The 19,398-nt window shown below is 41.8% G+C and overlaps 1 protein-coding gene across 7 annotated transcripts in view; it reads left to right on the top strand.

Moving 5' to 3' along the window:
• APBA2 (amyloid beta precursor protein binding family A member 2) overlaps nt 1-19,398 on the top strand; it is a 1,150,852-nt gene that overhangs the window by 181,917 nt on the left and 949,537 nt on the right. For 6 of the 7 annotated variants that reach the window (XM_069222387.1, XM_069222383.1, XM_069222388.1 and 3 more), the window contains exon 2: nt 8,774-8,901. The gene's annotated coding sequence lies outside the window, so the exon portion shown is untranslated. Of the gene's footprint in view, nt 1-7,806; nt 7,901-8,773; nt 8,902-19,398 lie in introns of all 7 variants that reach the window. The other variant, XM_069222390.1, reaches the window with a different exon arrangement.

The raw sequence follows: 19,398 nt of genomic DNA, 5'->3' as shown, positions 1-19,398 counted from the left end.
AGGGGGGCGGGAGGTCTGTAGGTGGTGGTTCCTTTTATGGTGGTGTTGGCATTTGGTTTGATCAGGAAGTTGAGGTGCACCTTGATCAGTGTGTTGTTGTCTGAGGCAGTGCAGTGGAGAGAGTCTTTGTGTATAATGGCGATGCCTGTGCTGTGTCTGTAACCCAGGAGTGTCGCGATGTCAATGTGTGAAGTAGCTGTGGGGGTGAATCAGGTTTCTATGAAGAACATTAAGTCAGGGGAGAGGGTGTCAATGGTGTCCCAGACTTGCTTGTCGAGTGATTGGACATTGAGTAAAGTTCAGTGGAGTTGTGGTTTGTTGATGGGGTGGTGGTGTTTACTACGTTGGAGAAGTCCCACCACTGAATAGCCTACATGGTCATTTTGTATCTTACTACAAGTACCAAAACAGTAATCAATGTGAGGAAAGATCTAAGAACAATCATGAACACAATTTCCGGAAAGGGAATCATTGAGAAGACAAAACCTTGAGAGTGTTTTTGACAGGTGGTTTGTCATGGAATACCATTGGTAACTTACACCTTGAAATTCATTTAAGGGCCCTTATGTAGATTTCTGGCTGTCTTTTTTACTCTGGATTTGGGGTCGGGCGTTAGTTTAAGGGCCCTGATGTTAGATTTCAGTATTGGGCAAAACTTCTCTGGCTTCCACAAAGAAACATATCACTTATTCAAGGACTTGAACGGGTCGTGAAATATTATCAAAATCGCACACTCGCATAAAAGCCAAGTCAGTGCTCGAGGTTATACATATATTATTCAAACGTTGAGCATAAGGTGTGTTCCTTTTCTCCAGTTCCCAGTTTTTGATATATACCACTTCCAGTTACAAATTATTGCAATACCATTCCTCCATTAGAACTTTCTTGATTGACCAAGCAAATATCTCAGCTACCACTGGAAAAAAAACAGCTGTGCATGTTCTAATGTGTGTGCATTGTGTAAAACAGTGGTACTACTAGGACAATAGATGCACAAGGCACTGTCCAGAAAAATTGTTCTATGTACCACAAGTTCACAAAGACTATGGCATTTGTATATGTAGAAATATTGACGGCCCAGTTGTGAAACTCTAAAATACATAGTTTTTTCACTAGGTGATGTGTGCAGTTCTTTAAAGAATTTAATATGTGCCAATAGAACCTGACGTTTGCTAAAACACACATATTGTCAGACACTAAACCAGATTAAGTGTTTTTATCTATATGTGGTAGTACTTGTTTAAGAAACCAAATGGCAGCTTACATCATAGCTGAGCTAAATAAAAGTATTGACGTGTGCTAGAGTGTGGTGAGTGATGTGCTGTGAACAGCATGGTTAAGATGGAGGAGGACACAATGCTGTGTTCAGTGGATAACATGATGACATGAGATGGAAGACAAGAATAAATAGTTAGGCCCTAATTGTTGAAGAAGGAACATAATGCTGAGACTGGAACAAGACAGCAGCTGCATTGATCAAACTGAGTAACTTCAGTATCCTGAGTGTTTCCGTCTGAAGCGGATTTGAATTAAAAAAAAAAACATGAATGTATCCATGATCGACAACTTAAAATCATTACATGAAACAGCAAACAGAGGGTTTCCTGGCAACACGTTTAAAAAAACATGTCAAGGCCGTATTAAGACTGTCCGCATTACTTTTAAAAAGCAATGACATTGCAATCAACATTAAAATTCTTAAAAGAAATAGCGTTGCGATCGAGCAGCATGCATGCTTACTCTTCTTGACATACCCCTAGAACTAAATAAAAGATGCTCAAAGAGTTGAAGCAGCAAAGTGCAGAATGCTCGTTGTGCGATTTGACTAGCAGCGTGGGACAAATTGTCTTTACATATTTCCTTTAGGATGCATTCGTTTTTCAGAAAAGTGGCACTCTGGACCTCAGGAAAGAAAGACAGTGCATGAGTCAGGTCGAGTCTCGACCAATGTCACCCAGGTGTGACAACAGGAGTACAGATCGAATCGCGTCAATAAATTTCGCAGGCCTTGCTAAGGTCATTGGAGTATTAGAGAAGCACAGGTCCATGGCTTTACTACGTCTTCTTATTCTATCGGCACGGAATAAGGGGATTAAGAGGCAGTGACGGTCATGGGCGAGTTTGGGGGTGATAGCACAGTAAGTGGAGCCAGGATTCTCTGTGGTAGTTACAAAGTCTGCAGGACATTGCCTCATCCTCCCTTGCCCAAGAGATGTTGAAATCCATGATTGGTAGGGCAAGAAGCCACTTGTATATGATTTACCTGCGTATATGAGCTGTGAGGGCTTGGTGAAAGTAAGGCTAGGCTTTCCCTGGCATGTAGGAGGCATCCAGTGCCTCGTAAATAGGACTGAGACTTGCAAAGTCCAGTTCAAAAGAGAATTTCCTGACCTGCGCGTTCAGTGCCCTTTTCCAGAGTGAGAAAGGTATATCTGGGCAGTGTAGATTGGTGACCTCGATTTTCAAGTTATTAATTGCCTCTGCTACGTAGGCTTGCCATGAGGAGCCCCCTGCCTTGAAGATTATTTTGAGTTGTGCTATGAGTGTGCTCTTGGGGGCTTGCAGGGTTCTGGTGTAGTATTAATAGGTCTCCTTGGCCATCGAGATCCATTCTCCCGAGGCATAGCTCCAATCTCTGGCTTGCTCTTCTGGCTTGCCCTTCTGGCTTGCCGAAGTGCATACAAGATTTTTGTGCATGCTGAAATTTGGGTGTTCATTAGTTGCGTTTCCAGTGCGTCAGGAAAGGCCAGATGGACGTAGTTTAGAGCTGGAATCAGTTTCGCTCTCAGAAATTTTAGCATTGGTTCAGCGGTTGACTTTAAAGATTACTGTTGAGACGTTTCGGGCTATGAATGACTCCTGTGCCCTTGTTTTTGATATGCTTTTAATGGGATGTAGGTTTGGCCCCTTTGGTGTACCGCACCTCTAGATAGTTATAGCTTTCAACCGTTATTTGTAGGTTCCCAGGCCACCAGTGTGCCCGTTTCTTATGGGGGTATTTTGCATAGATGATGATTTTGGTTTTTCTCTGGTTCAGCTGAAGTTTGTTGGCCTTGTTAAACCTGTGAAGTGTGTCGAGGCTCTCTGTAGACCAGTTTTAGTTTGATCCATGATGACAATGTCATCTGCATACTGCGAAAATGAGAGGTGCAGCCTTCCCAGCCTTGGGTCTAGGGGCCCTGACCCTCCTCACTTTATGTACTGTGTCGATAACTGAGGCCTCTGTTAGAGAGGAGGATGGTTGAGCACAGCTATCGTGAGGTAGAGGTAGCTGATTGGGTGTTATTTCTATCGCCTGGTCATCCATGTATAGGAGTATGGCATAAGTGATCCACTCCCTTTCTGCCACACCATTCTCCTTAGTCTTGGGGCAGTTACTGAGGCTGTTTATGTGCCTCCAGAAGTGGCAATGATTTTTCTCTTGTAGGATGGTAAAACCCTTAAGCCATTCCTCTTCAGTTTTTTTTGCTGCCATACAATCGGTCTATGGGCCACTCTGTATGCTGAAATAGTTTGTTCAGAGAAGTTTTTTATCACCTCGTTCTTGGGCCACTATGGCCCTCCTGAGGTGATGCACACTTGTGGCCAGTGATTTGGTTGTGGTTTGGGAGGTTGTTAGTCGAGGGGGGGGAGACTTCTTCTCGGAGTGGGCCTCACTCCAAACCCCAGAGATGTGCGAATGTCTGCCACAAGTTCCTCCCAGTGCACCAGAGATGTAAGTGTGCTGGGTGACTTGTCAGCTGCCACTTTAGTTGTGATCCAGTTATTTAATTTTTCATCACGTTTGTATTTGTATTTGATTCAGGGAGAACCTAGTGGCATTCTTCCCCTGTTGGTTCCACAAGTGGGAGTAGTTGAGGTGAAGCCTTGATGTATAATTGCAAGATTGCACGCAAAGGTCTGTGATCATTTTGCGCCTGTTATCTGCTTCAAAGGTGCGGTGCTTGGGTGTCAATGATTTACTGATAAAAATGTAATCAATAGTGGATATATTCCTTAAGGTGTGAGGAATTTTACATTGTGGGTTGTTAGCTTCTTTTGGAGACTGCGTGGAGAACAGCCTATAATTTATAATAAGGCTCTGTAATGGTATGGCATCTGAGGTCAAAACAACTAATTTAGTGTGACTGTCCAGGACCCTGGTATTGACGTCTCCCGCCATAATTGGCATATGAGAGTCGTATTTATTTAGCAGCTCTTCGATTGTAGCTTTTCGAGAATTTATGGCCTGTCTTTTCGGGTTCTGTGCAGATACACAATAGGTAATAACACAATAGGTAACAAACAGCAGTCGAAGTAGTTTCAGATCACATTTTAGAACTTTGATAAGCAAAGCTTGGAGTGTGTGTGAATTGGTAAGTATCCCAGTGGCATCTATTTTGCGGTCGTGCTTGACAAAAATGGAGAGTCCTCCTGATGGTCGACCGAAGATATTACGTTTTATTGCTGGAGTATGAAATTCGTAGCAGCCTGCAACCTGGTTTTTCCTGTGGTCAGGTCACCTGAAAACATAGGACGTCTCTTTTATGAAGATAATCAAGAGCTGAGTTATCCTCTGTAATTTTGTTGAGGTTTGTCACTTTCCAGGAACTAATTGTTCGGTGAGGACGGCCACCCTAGGATGTTTACTTTAAGTCCAAATGTGGGTGATGTTAGCAATGCCATTGCTGGAGGCTCTGGACAGGGAGAGCCTGCAGTTCCTGATGCCGGTGTGCGTACCAAGAGCACACCACGCTTTGATCATTTTAATACAATATTTTAAATATATTATGCTTATTTAGTTCAGCTTGATATTCGAAGCATGATGAGTGCTATTTGTTCCTCGCAGCATGGAGTTGACCTGTTTCTTCAGAGATTGGTACTGAAGTACGTGACAATATTTATTTGGGGGATTGTGATGGTCTATGCCCAATTTTGCAATCAGGGACGCGTCAAGGAGCATAATGATCTAATGTAGTTGTTGTCATAGGCCTACCAGAGTTGACTCACCATGGTTGTCGCCAGGGAGTTTTTGTAACCTAAACCAAGGCGAGATCCTCCGAATGGATGTGGGCCAGAGAAGATATATGTTTGAATTAGCAAATGTGTTGACCTACAATGTGGAATCAATGAGTTAGTGCTATCTGCAGACTGCCCATGCTGGCCTTTGTGGTGATTGATTCCAGTGCTAAGGCCAGATGCCCGGGGGATATTAGTTGTATTGATGCCCATGGTTTCCACAGTTGACAACAGGTTTTTAAATGGGGCCAAGGAATGGCAAGGCAGTCAGCTGGCTGTGTGATGGTATAGTTGTGTTAATAAGGGACCGGCCAGGATGCCCATGACTTCTGTGCATGGCTCATGAGTTAGGGCGGTTTGGGTACTTGCATACGTCTTTTCCTTGTTTATCGGTTGGGGAGGAGGTGTCTTAGAGGTTAAGCTTGCCATGTCAATGTCCCTTCTTTACTCATTTGTCTTTGACGGTGATGGTGGTCTTTTTACTGAGGGATATTTCATGCTGTTAATGCCTGTCCTGATGGTGAATATCAGGTACAACTTAATGGGGTTAGTTTCTGCTGGTGGATGCCGATTTTTGGTGGTTATCAGAGACCCACCTTTTTGGCTTTTGTGGCCCTTTTATGCTGTTTCTTTAATATATTCTTAGCCCTCCTAGAGAGTGGCACACCTGGCTGTAATGGTCTGGGTGGAGTCTCCCTGCCCCCCTCACCTGTTGGCGAAGCACTAGTGCTAGGACTGTTGTCCTTAATAATAAGGGGGGTAGTTTAGCAAAGATGAGCTCAGAGTGCAAACGTTTGATTGAGGGACTGCCTGTTAAGTTTGTTGTAGTTCTTCAGCCTCCAGGTTTTGGTTGCAGTGTTCAGAAGGCCTACTAATTGCAGAGAGGTTGGCTTTACTTCTGACTGTGGCAACGAGTTAAGTTACGACCTCTGTGAGTATGGCCAATCCCTCAATGATGGCTGTGCATGAACAGGAACATGGCCTATCTTCTAGAAAGCCTTGGATTTTGATCCATCTTGGTACTCAGGTCTGCAAGGCGCCGTACAGTCGACTGTAGAGGGTCTATCTGTAGCTCCATTTTTGTGGACTGCCATATCAGTGCTCTGTACATGGAGTTTTGTGCTGTGCAGCACTAATGGAAGTCAGCTGCAGGTCCGCTGTCCCCTTGATGCCCTGGGTAAGAGCTTGCGAAGAGTAGCTTACCATGGGCATGAGTGGCCTGGAAATACTGCGTGATGAGGCCTGTTGATGAGTCCTTAGAGGGGGACTGGGGTGCTGGGCGTACCAGGGCTGTACTCAGAGTGATCACTGAGACGGGTGAGACTTTTCTTTTGGTGGCCGATTTGGACCGTGTGGAGGGTTTCCTTCTATGCATTCTGTTGGTTTTGCCCTATGCTCCCCACCTTTAACTTCACCCAAAGATGTTGATGATGCCTAGGTGCTGTGATTTTCCAGCTTTCCACAGTGCTAAGGCTGCTAAGAGGCATCCCCCGTTGTTACCTAAAACGTTTAAGGATGCTGGGAATGTTGAGAGCGTAGGCATGCTGTTAGCACATTCTGGGGTAGGCCTTGATCCCTCTCTCTTATTCGGTGCTGGCTGTGTGCAGACTTTGTGCAGACAGAGCGGTGTCCAGGAGATGGCCACAGGATGTATACTTAAACAGAGTTTGCTTGTTTACATTTTCTTCTTAGTTGAGTTTGGGAAAGCACAGGGAGAGAGACAGAGAGACAACCCGCATCAGAACCTAGTCTGACCATTTCTGTCCCCCTCCTGCTCAACCCTCCGGGCTCAGCCCGAGGTCTCCTGCCACACCTCGGGAAAGCCTCACCATGATCCCTGCTGCTTATTGCTGTTATCAGACCTGGTGGGATGGGGGGGCAGAGCCAAGAACAGACCTGGCGGCCACCTGTGGTTTGAAAAGCCTGTTCAGGCTTGTGGGCTTGTGGGGAGGAGCAGGCGGGCTGACCTTGCCACTCCCTTACCTTTCCAGGACAGCCTGGTGCTGTTCCTGCATCCCTGACATATCCCTAAGGCCTTTCCACCACCTTCCACCGCCTTCTTTCATACTTTTTTCCACCAGGTGGCAGGGCGTGGTATGCGGGTTGTGAGTGCAGCCAATCATGGTCCGCAGATGCGGTGGCAGGCGCAGGTATGGAAGTTGAGACACGGAGAGGCTGAGGTGCCATGACCCCTGTGCATCCACGCTCACCCCACTCACTGCATTAGTACAAGTGTGTACTCTGGTAATCTCTTGACATGCATCTGATGTGCTTCCTTACCCAGGTTTTGAATTTATTTCCAGTGTTTTTGGCTCACATGCAAAGCATGGCAGCCTTTAACACAAAAATAATATGTTTATATAAGTTATAAAGTAACACTATAAATTATATACTATAAAAAAAGATTTAAAGTCTGAAGCAGAGTAGGTTTGACATTTTCTACTAAGTTTTGTCCACAAGTGTTGAGTTTCTTATTTTATGAGTTTAGGTGTAGGGGGTTTGTTTGCTTCTTTTGTAACTGGCCTTTGAGCCAGACCACTGTTTTTCTAAAACATTTCTTTAGTCTGCCACATCATAGAGAATGGGGCAATCGTCAGCCCCCTTTATTCTCTGGCTCCCTTTACTTTGAGTGACTATACAAATCCTGTGCACGCTATTTACATTTTTCTAAAAATAGTTCCTTTATCTTCGGTGACAATCGAAATCAAGGTGTTTTATTTTTATATTATCATTAAATACTGGCAATTTGTTTTGTCTGAATTTCTGGTGCCCAGATAGAGAATGATTTATTTTACTCCTCCTTTTCAGGTACGCCCTTTGAGCCACATTTAGCTGTCTGGCCAGACTATTGTTTTTCCCCAAAATGAATTTCATATCATATACAAACAAAGTGGATCGTTTGGTGAGCGCTCTTGATTCATTGGTCTGTTTACATTTTGCTTCAACCCACAACAGGGTGGGTTAATGGGTCAGGTCACTTCAACGATTGGTTCCCTTTACTTTGGATGACTGCACTCTGCCTCTTAACATTTTTCACTTTGGCCTAATATAAAAAAAAGTCCCTTTCTCTGCATTATTTAGAACTAGGCTTGCTTGTTAGTATTAAATTGCTGGTATGGAATAAATATGTGCCATTTTATAATGCAACTGCAAATAATGTAAACAGAATACTCTGCGAAGACCAGAACTATTAACTTTGACAATGTATGTTAAAGATGTTTTTATAAACTGCTTAAGTGACGTTGTAACATGGTACCTGCCTGCCATTAGAGTGATTGGTTAGGTGGTGATTTATACTACGTTTTCTTTATTGTTAATAGTTAAAATATTTAATGACATGGGGTGTTCTCAATGGAGCCATCCAGTTAGTGAAGGAGGATTATGGGGGTTATTACAACTTTGGAGGAGGTGTTAATCCGTCCCAAAAGTGACGGTAAAGTGACGGATATACCACCAGCCGTATTACGAGTCCATTATATCCTATGGAACTCGTAATACGGCTGGTGGTATATCCGTCACTTTACCGTCACTTTTGGGACGGATAAACACCTCCTCCAAAGTTGTAAAAACCCCCTATATGTTTTATGGTCTCGCTGAGTGCATATTTGAAACAAGGGGGACCATGCACGATGGGATTTCTCTCTATTTCTTCAAAAACAAAATTACCCTGCACCTATAGTAGATTCCAACGCTAAAATCATTACTTGTTTGCCACACTGGTACTTTTTGAACATTATGTCCTAAATGCACTCATCTCTGCCCTTGTGTGTTTTAGTGATGTGCTGAAACTGAATTGCAGTGGAAGACACCTCAACTAATCGAATGATCCAACAAACCGAATGATCCAACGCCTCTAGGCGGCCATTGAGATTCGAGCCAACATCTTGAGTAGACATCCTAAAGGTAATTGTTATATATTTCCTATTGAATTTTATTTGGTGTAAACTATGTCAGAACCCTGCTCATATTTACATCCGTGCTATTTCTTTGCATCATCAAAAATATGCCAACATTCTAAACAATAAGCAGAACATCATGTCCTTTCCAATACTCTTATTTTTGAAAATGCAAGTTTTCTGGAAGAAAATTTACAGTACATAAATGCCCTTAAAAGTGCAATTGCTATTCACCATCATTACACTCTTAAATTAAAATACAGATTGCCATATAGAGTAAAAGAAGAAAATTCGCTGTTATACTTCACATTAGACATGCTGTAAAGTGAGAGCACTTCTCCCTCCCCCCTTTGTTATTCTCCGATGAGGAGGGGACCGCTGGCAATTACAACTTTAAAACATTGAGCCACTTACTGCAATTTAATATTGCAATGACATTTGTTTCCCTATAATCAGGAACTATCAGTACGGTAGACGTCTCAGGGGTTTGCATTTTCTAATTTAAATAAGGTTGCGCATAAATAATGTAAATGTCATCCGGCCATGGGATTGCTAAAAAGACTAATATTTGCATAAACAATTGCACCAAAGTGACTGTTGTTCCTTTAGCCACTCCCACAGGGCGTTCTGCAATTGTTGTATTGCTTTTTTCCTGAGATTGTGCAGTTGTACTGAAGCCAAGGTTCTTCGTATGGAAAGCATGGGCCCGACCTGATGAACATAAAGCCAGTTGCACTAGATCGCAGACCCCATATTACTCATGAATACTGTTAGTGAGTCTGCCTCCAAGAGGCTTTGGGCTTGATTCCATAGCTATTGGTGTTTGAAAATGTTGCTTTCCTACTCAAACAATCTTTTTTATGAATGCAAACTGCTAGAAATTGGGTTGTTGCTGGACTTGGTGTGAGACCTAGTCCAGCAGCAATTACAATACTAGTCAAGGTAAGGCACCAGCATTCCCCAAATTAATATTTTTGTGCATCACTTCAAACAATACAACAGTAAAAACACCACACAAACAATTCCACACCAGGTTAGAAATATAGAACATAATTTAATAAATGAAACATGACCAAAACGTCAAAAATCCAATAAGTAGAACTTTAGTCATGAATTTTTAAAGAACAAGCTATAAAACAGTGCTTAGAAACAAAAACTGGGGTGATCTGTTTGCATTGAACCGGGACAAAGTCAAATGTTCAGGCTGACCGCAATGGAGCATGGGCCCGTTACAGGGATCCAATTAGGCCCGCTGAATCAAAGCAACGTAAATCCTGGTTGCAGAGCACAGCATGGATCCGAAACAAAGGTGTGTTGTGCAACTGGGGCGATGATTCAGTTCCAAGATGCGTTAAGGCTGTGGTGTGAGTTCCTGATACATTGACATCAAAGATCCTGTTCACGGGGCCTGCGATGTGAAGACCTGTGTCGAAGATAAGTGGTACAATCAAGACAATGCATTGGTTTCAATCCACGCAGGAGAAGCGATGCAGAGTCATCGTTGAGGCTGCCTTCAACGAGGGATGCGAGGAGCTTGCGGCGGGGAAAGTGTTGTGCAGTGGCGCTTTCTGAAGGCGATGCACTGGTCCCAAGATGTGGCAATGCAAGTCTGTTGTGTCCGACCCATGCAGTAGTGGTCATGCACTGGTTCTGCTCCATGCAACAGTGGCCATGCATCAGTTCTGCTCCTGCAGCTGAGGATGCGTCAGTTCTGCTGGAGCAACTCCTTCGGCCCATTTCCAATAGTCCAGGACTGTGGTGGCATCACTTGGCAGGGCAGGCTCACAGATGGCGGAGTCCAGCCACTGAAGAAGGTTGGTTGGAAGTCTTTTATGTCCCTGAGATTTCACACCAGGAGGCCAGCCAACTAGCCCTTAGTCACTCAGGGTTCTGGGGTGGAGAGATACTGGTCTAGTCCTTCTCACTCCCAGGCAAAAGGGTAGCAGGTATGGGTCAGCATAGCAAAGCAGGAGTCCAGCAGAGTGGCAGGCCTCCTGCAGCACAGCAGTCCTTCTTCCTTGCAGAGTATCCACAGGCCCAGAAGTGTACTCAGGTTATGGTGTCTGAGGTCCAGTATTTATACATTGGTGGCCTGGTTGTGGAAGGTGGGAGAGGCTTCTAGACATTGGCTTTGAAGTGCAAGGAATCCCCTTCCTCCCCTGCTCTGGCTCTAAGCTGGCTAGAGTAACAATACAGGGCTGTTAAACCATTTGTGTGTGGACAGGACACCGCCTATTCAGGTGTAGGTGAAGATGTGTCCAGCTTCTCCCTCCCATCATGTCCAGGGTGACCCATTAAGTCATACCTACTCTCTCATAGTGTGTGTGGCTGTCTAGGAGGAATACACAAATCCAAACTGTAAACTACGCTCAATCATGTGACCAGAGACAGCCTGCAGGCACCAACTGGCTAAGGTAAGAAAATTCCAGCATCCTAAAAGTGACACTTTCAGAATTGCAATTTAAAATCTGACTTCATCGTAAGTATTTCCTACCTTTTAGATACTCTCCACCATGCCTTTTGGACTGTCCAGAGCCTACCATAGGGGTGACATGTATAACAAGCACTTGCAATGCAACGGGTCTCGCATTTCTCAGAGTTAGAGCTATTAGCAGTAGTAAACTCCCAACCGGACTTTTTTTGCCACAATAAATGGAAAAAAAGAGCACGATTGCGCTGCTACAGTTCACTCGCAGTGAAACCTATCAGCAAAAGTACAATTAACTATGTAACAGGGTCGATGTCATGCAAAGCGCTCGATTTCTGCCAAGCGAGATCGTGCTGCGAAAAAAGATAAAAAGTAGTCCACAAACCAGATGGAAAACAGTGAGCCTCATATATTTTCATTACCTGGTCGCTGTGCTCGAGGAGGGCTAACCACCGGAAAAGGCATGACGTATGCATGCCTTCCACTAATGAAAGCAAGCAGATTTTAAAAGGCAAGCCCAGGAACCAATGAGACACTGATGTGACATGGGTGGGGCTCTAAGCCCTTTTCTAACTACTAAAGCGTCTCACAAGCGATACGCATGCGTATGCGCATGCTAGCGGAGGCTCAACCCTAAAAAGGGAAGGTTTGGACTTGGCAACAGTTTTATTTTGCAGAGTTGAAATTGCAGTATAAACTGTAGACAGAGGTTCTGCAATGGCAGGCCTGATGCATGTTTAAAGGGCTGATTAAGTGGATGGCACAATCATTGCTACAGGCCCATCAATAAAAACAACAACAATATTGCAGAGGTAATATTCAACTCACAATAGTCAAGGTCATTTATACCACCATAAAAGAAAAAAGAGAAAATGTGATGCAAAATAAAAAAAAATATATATAAAAAAATTTAATAACTGAAATTTTTAAGCACAATTAAAGAAGAGTAATTTGCAACCAACGTTTTTAAAAAAGTGCTAGCGGCAAAAGAAATTTACACAAAGATAAAAAAAACAGTGAACAGAAACAATTCTTTATTACAATATTCTTGAATGAATCATAATTTGACATAATTCTTTGGTCAAGAGGATAGTACAATTCTTTTACAGTCTATATATTGTTGATAGGGTTTTGAACTTTGTATGATTTTGCAGGTCTTCATCAGGACAGGGTGATAAGGAACATCAGTAAAAGAAAGATGCCCGCCCAAATTAAAAATGTGTAACACAGTAGAAATATGAATCCATTACAACCACTCCAGGTCACTAGATTGTCTATGAAAAAGAAAAACACAAGGCCGATTTGAAAAGTTTAACTAAATCAATATGATACATACTCTAAATACCATTCTATTTGGCATCAAAAGTGAATGTCAGATGTGAATGTTTATTATTCTTTGATAAAGGAGTCAGTATACCTGCCCAAAGGTTCCAGAACAGACCCGCATCCTGACACATTCGGATGACCCGGAGGGTTGCTACTATCTTCATGGATTTTAGGTAACATATAAAATACTGGTGTATGTGGGCTTTTAATATATAGAAACAAATATTAATTTTTTTCAAATGATTTCTAAACCTAAAGCTCTCTTAGTGATCGCCTGAATCTGCTCTTGGATCTGTGTGAGTGGATTACGCAGAAGGGGACACTATTGATCTAAATTAGATTACTGTCATGTTATCCCCAAATCATATTTAGTCTGATATATGACAACGATGCCCATTGCCCTTATCAGCAGGTTTAATGATCACCTCATGATTATATTTTAGGGCAATCAAAAGCTGTTTCTCCTGCAGGGATGAGTTGTATGGCAAATATTCAAGAGCCTGTTTCAGTTCCATGAGTTCTTCTAGAATTAATTTTTCTAAGGTCAAAATGTTATGTGACATTGATGAGGAGGGAGGTTAAGTGTAGAAGGAGTACATTGTGAAGGGTGTAATGTCCTGATCATTAGATTTATTGGCAAATAAATAACTGAGTCTGATTCTTCTGAACATTTTCAGAAGATCTTCATGTAACAAAAATAAATCACTATGTTCTTTTGGGACAAAGGATAAGCCTTTACTAAGAAGGCTAATTTCTGTAGATGATAATAAATGGAATTCTGTCATCAATGGTGAAATCATTGCCTGTGGGTCCAATGCAGTTAGTTACTGGGGTTGACTCTATCTGTAAAAGTTGCGCAGTGTTTGTTTCTACCCTGGATAGTCGTAGTGAAATCTGCCGTTCCCTCGACCTCTGCACTGTCCACAAACCCGACCTTGACCCTTTAAAAAAAAAAAAAAAAAAAAACAGGGTGGTGATTGTTTATCTGTAAGTCTTGATGTATGAGTGTCTTCTCCAGGGTCTAAATCTTTAATTAAACTGTTGGAAGAGTCCAAAAAAGTGACTGCTTTTGTATTTTTATATCTACCCCGTGATTGGGGTTTATGAGTAATTAGGGTATTGGTATAAATATCATCCAACAATTAAGGGTAAGCTTTTTCATTTCTGTAATTTTCAATATTCTTTTGAACTTTCTTAATTTTCTTGTTCAACTCAATTGCATTGAAAGTTGCAATAGTGGTGTTTATTTTGTTGAGCAAGTGTTTAGCATCTGTTAAAGAGTCATTCTTAAGAATCTGTTTCTCCAATTCTGCCTTCCCTTTTTTGCTGTGTTAAAGTGCAGCTTCCACTCCTAGAACCATCCAGCATGTTGTCCCTAGATGGCTAAAACTGGACCTAAAATGAGGTTTGTAGGTAAAGATAGATGGGGTATTTTGAATTTGTAAACCTAGAGGAATTAGTCCATCCTTAAGATAATCAGTATGCATGTGGGCATGTAAGGTTGTTCTAATCTGTTTCTTTTTTAGTGTCTCTAAATTATCCAAAATAAAAGTGTTAGGAAAAGAGATTCAGGTATCATTCAACAATCAGGGACCACTCATGGTTTTATTATTATAATCATCTGAATAGTTAGGGTTTCTTTTGGGAGCATAATGTGAAAATAAATCTCTTATAAATTATCATCATTGATAGATAAAAAAAGAAAATACTCTTGCAGTTCAGCAACTGCTCTGAATAATCATATGAACAAAGGGAGTCAACCATAAACCTCTCAGGGACCTGGGTATCAGTAATAACAACGACGTACAGCAGCAGGCCCACAGGCATTTAATTGACAAGCCCTGGGCACATAAGGCAATATTACCAAGTTTAGAGAAGAAAACAAATGCACTTTAAGCACGTTTTCACTGCCAACCAGTGCTAGAGTCCTTGGGCCAAAACGCTTGGAGATGACCCTGCAGAAAGGGCCTGGTTCAACATAAACCATTTTGGAAATCGCAGATATTGGTTATGTAATTATAAATTACTTTTTTTACGGACAACATTTTTCATGTGAACACATCTATTCTGAGGGGCAAGCCGTGGATGGGAATGGGAGTACCTGCAAGCCCTGTAAGTGTGTGCCTATAAACATGCATGTTTAGGGTACTCACTGTAAAGAAAGGCCTCTTTTTGCATGACCACGCCACAAGTTTTTGGACTGATGCTGCTGGTTTTTCGACTTTGCGAGTGCATTGAGGCCTGCTAACCAGACGTCAGTGCCTATGCCCTTACCCTTAAACTTACCCTTAAACTGGTATGTTGAATTGGCTCAGCTAACTTACCTGTAAATCCCTAGTAAATTATACCCAAGGTACCCATGGCATGTGAGTTAGTGCCCCCCCGGGGATTGCAGCACTGGTTGTGCCAGGAATTAAACTATACTCCCAGCCCGCCATTTGCTGATATATTTGGGTAAGCCCTCCTATGGCATGTCTATAGAGTCCTAAAGCAGAATGCAACATATCCCATGAACAGAACATGTACTTTTACATGTCCTGATAGTAAAAACGTGAAACTGTCATTCCTACTGCGGAAAACCCCGGTTGCCCAATTGCTAAGTACAGAGTTACACCTTGATACCAGTCTAAAAATACATAAAAATCCAGGTTTTTTGTTTTTTTTTATTATAAATTAATGCCAGATTTCTTCACCATATATTACACCCCATTTCTTCACGCTCACAAATTACTCTCTGCCCATTCCTCACCCTGGAAAAGGGCAGAAGTAAACCCTCACCCAGGGTGGGAGGAAAGCACTGCTAACCCAGTGATGTTGTAGGGGAAAAATGTACAGTTCTGCAGGTGTACATATGTCTGCTAGGTTAGAAATAGGAAGCAACTATAGGTTTCCAGTTTCCAGAAGTTCTTATACAAAACTATAACTGTTATAATTTTCCAGATGTATTTCTGGAAACTATTGTGAATTCTTGAAAGTCATAAATGTATACCTGTGCGAAGTTGTAGCACTGTTGGTACATATTTGTGGCTTTGTTTGAATATTGGACCCTATGAGTTCTTTAGTCTACCTTTTTACAAAGATCAAATGCAGATGGTGGTATGCTCACTGAAGGAAATTTGTTAAATCATCTAGTCAATGACATACATTGGTGGAAGAGGATCTACAAATATTTGATAGAAGTCTGTAAATTAGACCCTGCGTGTTTTACTTAATCATCAGTTAAAAATATGGTCCCGTGGAATATGTAAATCAAACACACAAAAGGTGATGGCAGAAATGCTTGCAGTAAGTCAAACCACTGCCAATCACTCGGGTAGCAGTCTGACCGATCATTCTTTTGCCCAACATACCACCTCAGTTTAGATATGACCCTGATTTTAGAGAACCCAATTAGGTGGAAACCGGACCTGGGTTACTTGTGTTCTTGTTCAGGAAGGGCTTGGCCTGGCTAATTTGCATATCAGTGGTTGCAAATTGAGGTGGCAAAAGAGTGATGAGTTGAAATGCTACTTCGAGCAATTGCGTTCGGTTAGACAAATTGCAAGCATTTCTCTTCAACGTTTGTGTTTTCTATGTAATTTTTTCAAACTGTTTTCATTCTTAGATGGGTAACACAAATTGAAAGCGGCTGTGGGTGTTTCCTTACCCCTACCACATACAATCAGTACACAACAGCAAAGATCATCTCATCAGAAGTTACAGCACACTTCTGTTTATTTCTTTCCTTATAATTGTTGCAGTGTACAATAGAAAATGTGGGCAACAAAATAACTGAACACTGGTCAATAACTGGGCATGAATATTAGATAACAACGTTAGCAGTTTGTTATTGTGCTGATGTTACAGATGTCCCTACAAAGCATCACTATAATAATTGCTATTATTAATCATATATTATCAAGATAATCTCTTGCCATCTAACACACGGTATTTTGAATACGATTAATCTGTTGCAAACATACTCTGTCCTTTTTACTTTGAGAGCTATGATAATTTTAATTTGAAGGGCATGCTTATTTTTAATTAGAAACTGATTATCACTTGCATACTTCATTCTCTTACTTGCAGTGTCAACAGAAGCCTGGGAACGTTTAGCAGGCGCTGAGGCTGTGTTATCATCTCCCTCTGTAGGGGAGGTGTTAATTGATCTGAGGTTTCTCAGCTAGTTCAAATGTTAAAAATAATGGATTATTTTAAAAGCATGTGACAAAATGTGTATCCCCCCGTACAACAGGGAGTCCACAGATGTTCAGAGCATCACCACTTCCATCCTAATGATCTCTTACACTGTAACTTGGCAGCCATCCTGCATAGCGCATGTACAAGAGAGAGTCTGTCGACCATTTTGTAAAGCTTGTGTACCTCTTTCTCCAACCTGAGGCATTTGGCACAGTGGGTAACCAGCGTGGGTGCCGATCCTGGCTCGCTGGGAGATGGATTGAAATTTCCAGCTGTCTGCTGCCTTCAAGCTAAACTAGCAAGGCTGCTTGCGTGTTACCTCTCGACATTAGCGTGTGCTTTCTTCAAATTGTTTCTTTACTGTTGAAAACATTTAATTCTCCTTCTATGTACTTCACTGCTTCATCATGCTATTTATTGGAAAACACCAGAAACATGTTTACATTAAGGAATACACCACCAAAAAAACAGAAAGGTTGCTTAGTAGGGTTTAAAGATTCCATCTGTTTCCAGCACAGATACACAACGAAAACAACGCAAGCCTATTCACACCCCTGTCACCACCTCTGATACAAAGCGCACTGAAGACACACTCCTATGCATGCTTATCAACAACCACTCTGGTGTAACATGCAGCTGATGTCACACATATCCAACCAAAACCCACAATGGAGGCTGAAAATTAATGCTTTACTTATCAAAGAAATCTGACTCAACATCACTATCACACATGTTTGACATCTGAGTTCCATTAGAATACCACATTGGAAATCTTGCATATACACATACATGACAGGCGGTAGGTAGCCTTACTGTCATCCTATTTTCTACATTGTTGAGCATTCTCTCCCAAAACTCCACAGTCAAGTCTTTGGATCCATTCACATGTCACTACCTACAGCCCAGACAATCACATCTAGACACTTCTGTAGATCACTAGGACTCGGCTGCAGCTTCTGCATAAAAATCTGAAATCCAATCACCTCAGTTTTAATCAAGTAACACAACCTACCTGGGGAAGCAACCACCAACTCTATGAAAGAAACATTACTCAGCCATTCCTCATGACCAGCACCACACAACTCATCACATCCGCAACCAACATCAAAGGTGAAGCTCTTAGCCTTGTCCTTCCATTAGCAGTCATCCACTTCTCCCCTTCAGCTGGACTGACCATATCAAAACAACTTCAGATGGGCATATTGTGGCAGCACAGATAGATTTCACTCAGTCAGAGACTTCACCAACAACTCTCTACTGAAAGGCCAAATCGATATAGCCATTTTATCAGACTTTGCCAAAGAATTTGTTATTCAACGACCTCAACCACACCATGCACAGCAACGTTGATTCCTGTCACATTTATGATGTAAATTCAATTTGTGTTCCAAGGTTCCATTATAACGTTATATTTTGAATTCCTTTGTAGTCAGCTGAGTGAGGAGGCTATGTAAATGAAGAGTTAAGAGGAATACATTTATGCATACCTAAATATGCTTAGCTTGATGATTAAGCAGTAGTCAATATTCTAGATTAATTAATTTTGAAAGTCAATATAAAAAACCTGTTTGTGCGTAGAACACCTTTACAGTATGTATGTATGTAGCGACAAATAGAAGAAGAGCATAAAGGCAATCAAGCTTTGAACAATGCCATTTCAGATATTTTGGTGGCATTCTCTTTCCAAATTCAAGGTATAAAGGCACAAATACAATGCAGTCAACCACTTGTTCAAGGTTAAATAAAATATCTGGAGGCTCTTGCAAAAGACTTCTGCACATTTAGTCCACTAGGATATTTCACTTTTTGACTAGCCAGTTTTTGGACCTTTAAGGTGGGTGAGAATCCCTACCTGAGCCTCAGCCATAGTAGCTTTGTGGTAATTGGAATGAGCATTGTTACTGTCAGTGTCCACGTTTTAAAATAAGGCTGCTGCAGCACAGCTAGGGTAAGGGGCACTGGGCTGGTTACAGGTGAACAAGTATGCAACACAGTAATTGAGCACAAGTAGCTGTCCCCCCCCCAAAGTGATTTTCAAAATTGCCCTATGTTTAGTGGATCTCAAAGATTATGACCCCACCAGACAAACGGCTACTTTTTAACCATTCCCAGAGCAGGGGCCTACTTCTCTTCAGCTGTGGAGTAAAGGGACTCCCTAGTGGTTGGTCTAATGGATACATTTTATGTGGACTAAAGTTGTAAAAGAAATACTCTGACATCCTTTTTGTTAAATTCCATTACCTTTTTAAAGATACATTATTAACAATGATTTAAGCGAACATTGCAAAGTATATACTTTTAATGACTTTAATTGTAACATGATTATTGTTCTTATAGGATGGGGACCGCTTGACAATGCCTATAGGCAGGCCTTAAATACTCTCTATTGGGCAGGTACCAATGAAGGTTCTTGTCAGGGCACGAAACAAAATCTGCTTCAGCAGATATTGCAGAAATCTACTTTGGGTAAGGTATCAGGAACATACAACAGAGCTATTTATTGACTTTTTTGCCTCAGTTTGATGCCCTATATCATGAGTCCCTGCTGGATCAAATGGATTCTAAAATGAG

Source organism: Pleurodeles waltl, chromosome 3_1, assembly GCF_031143425.1.
Source record: "Pleurodeles waltl isolate 20211129_DDA chromosome 3_1, aPleWal1.hap1.20221129, whole genome shotgun sequence".
NCBI classification, from domain to species: Eukaryota; Metazoa; Chordata; class Amphibia; order Caudata; family Salamandridae; genus Pleurodeles; species Pleurodeles waltl.
This window is presented reverse-complemented; position numbering and strand designations above follow the sequence as displayed.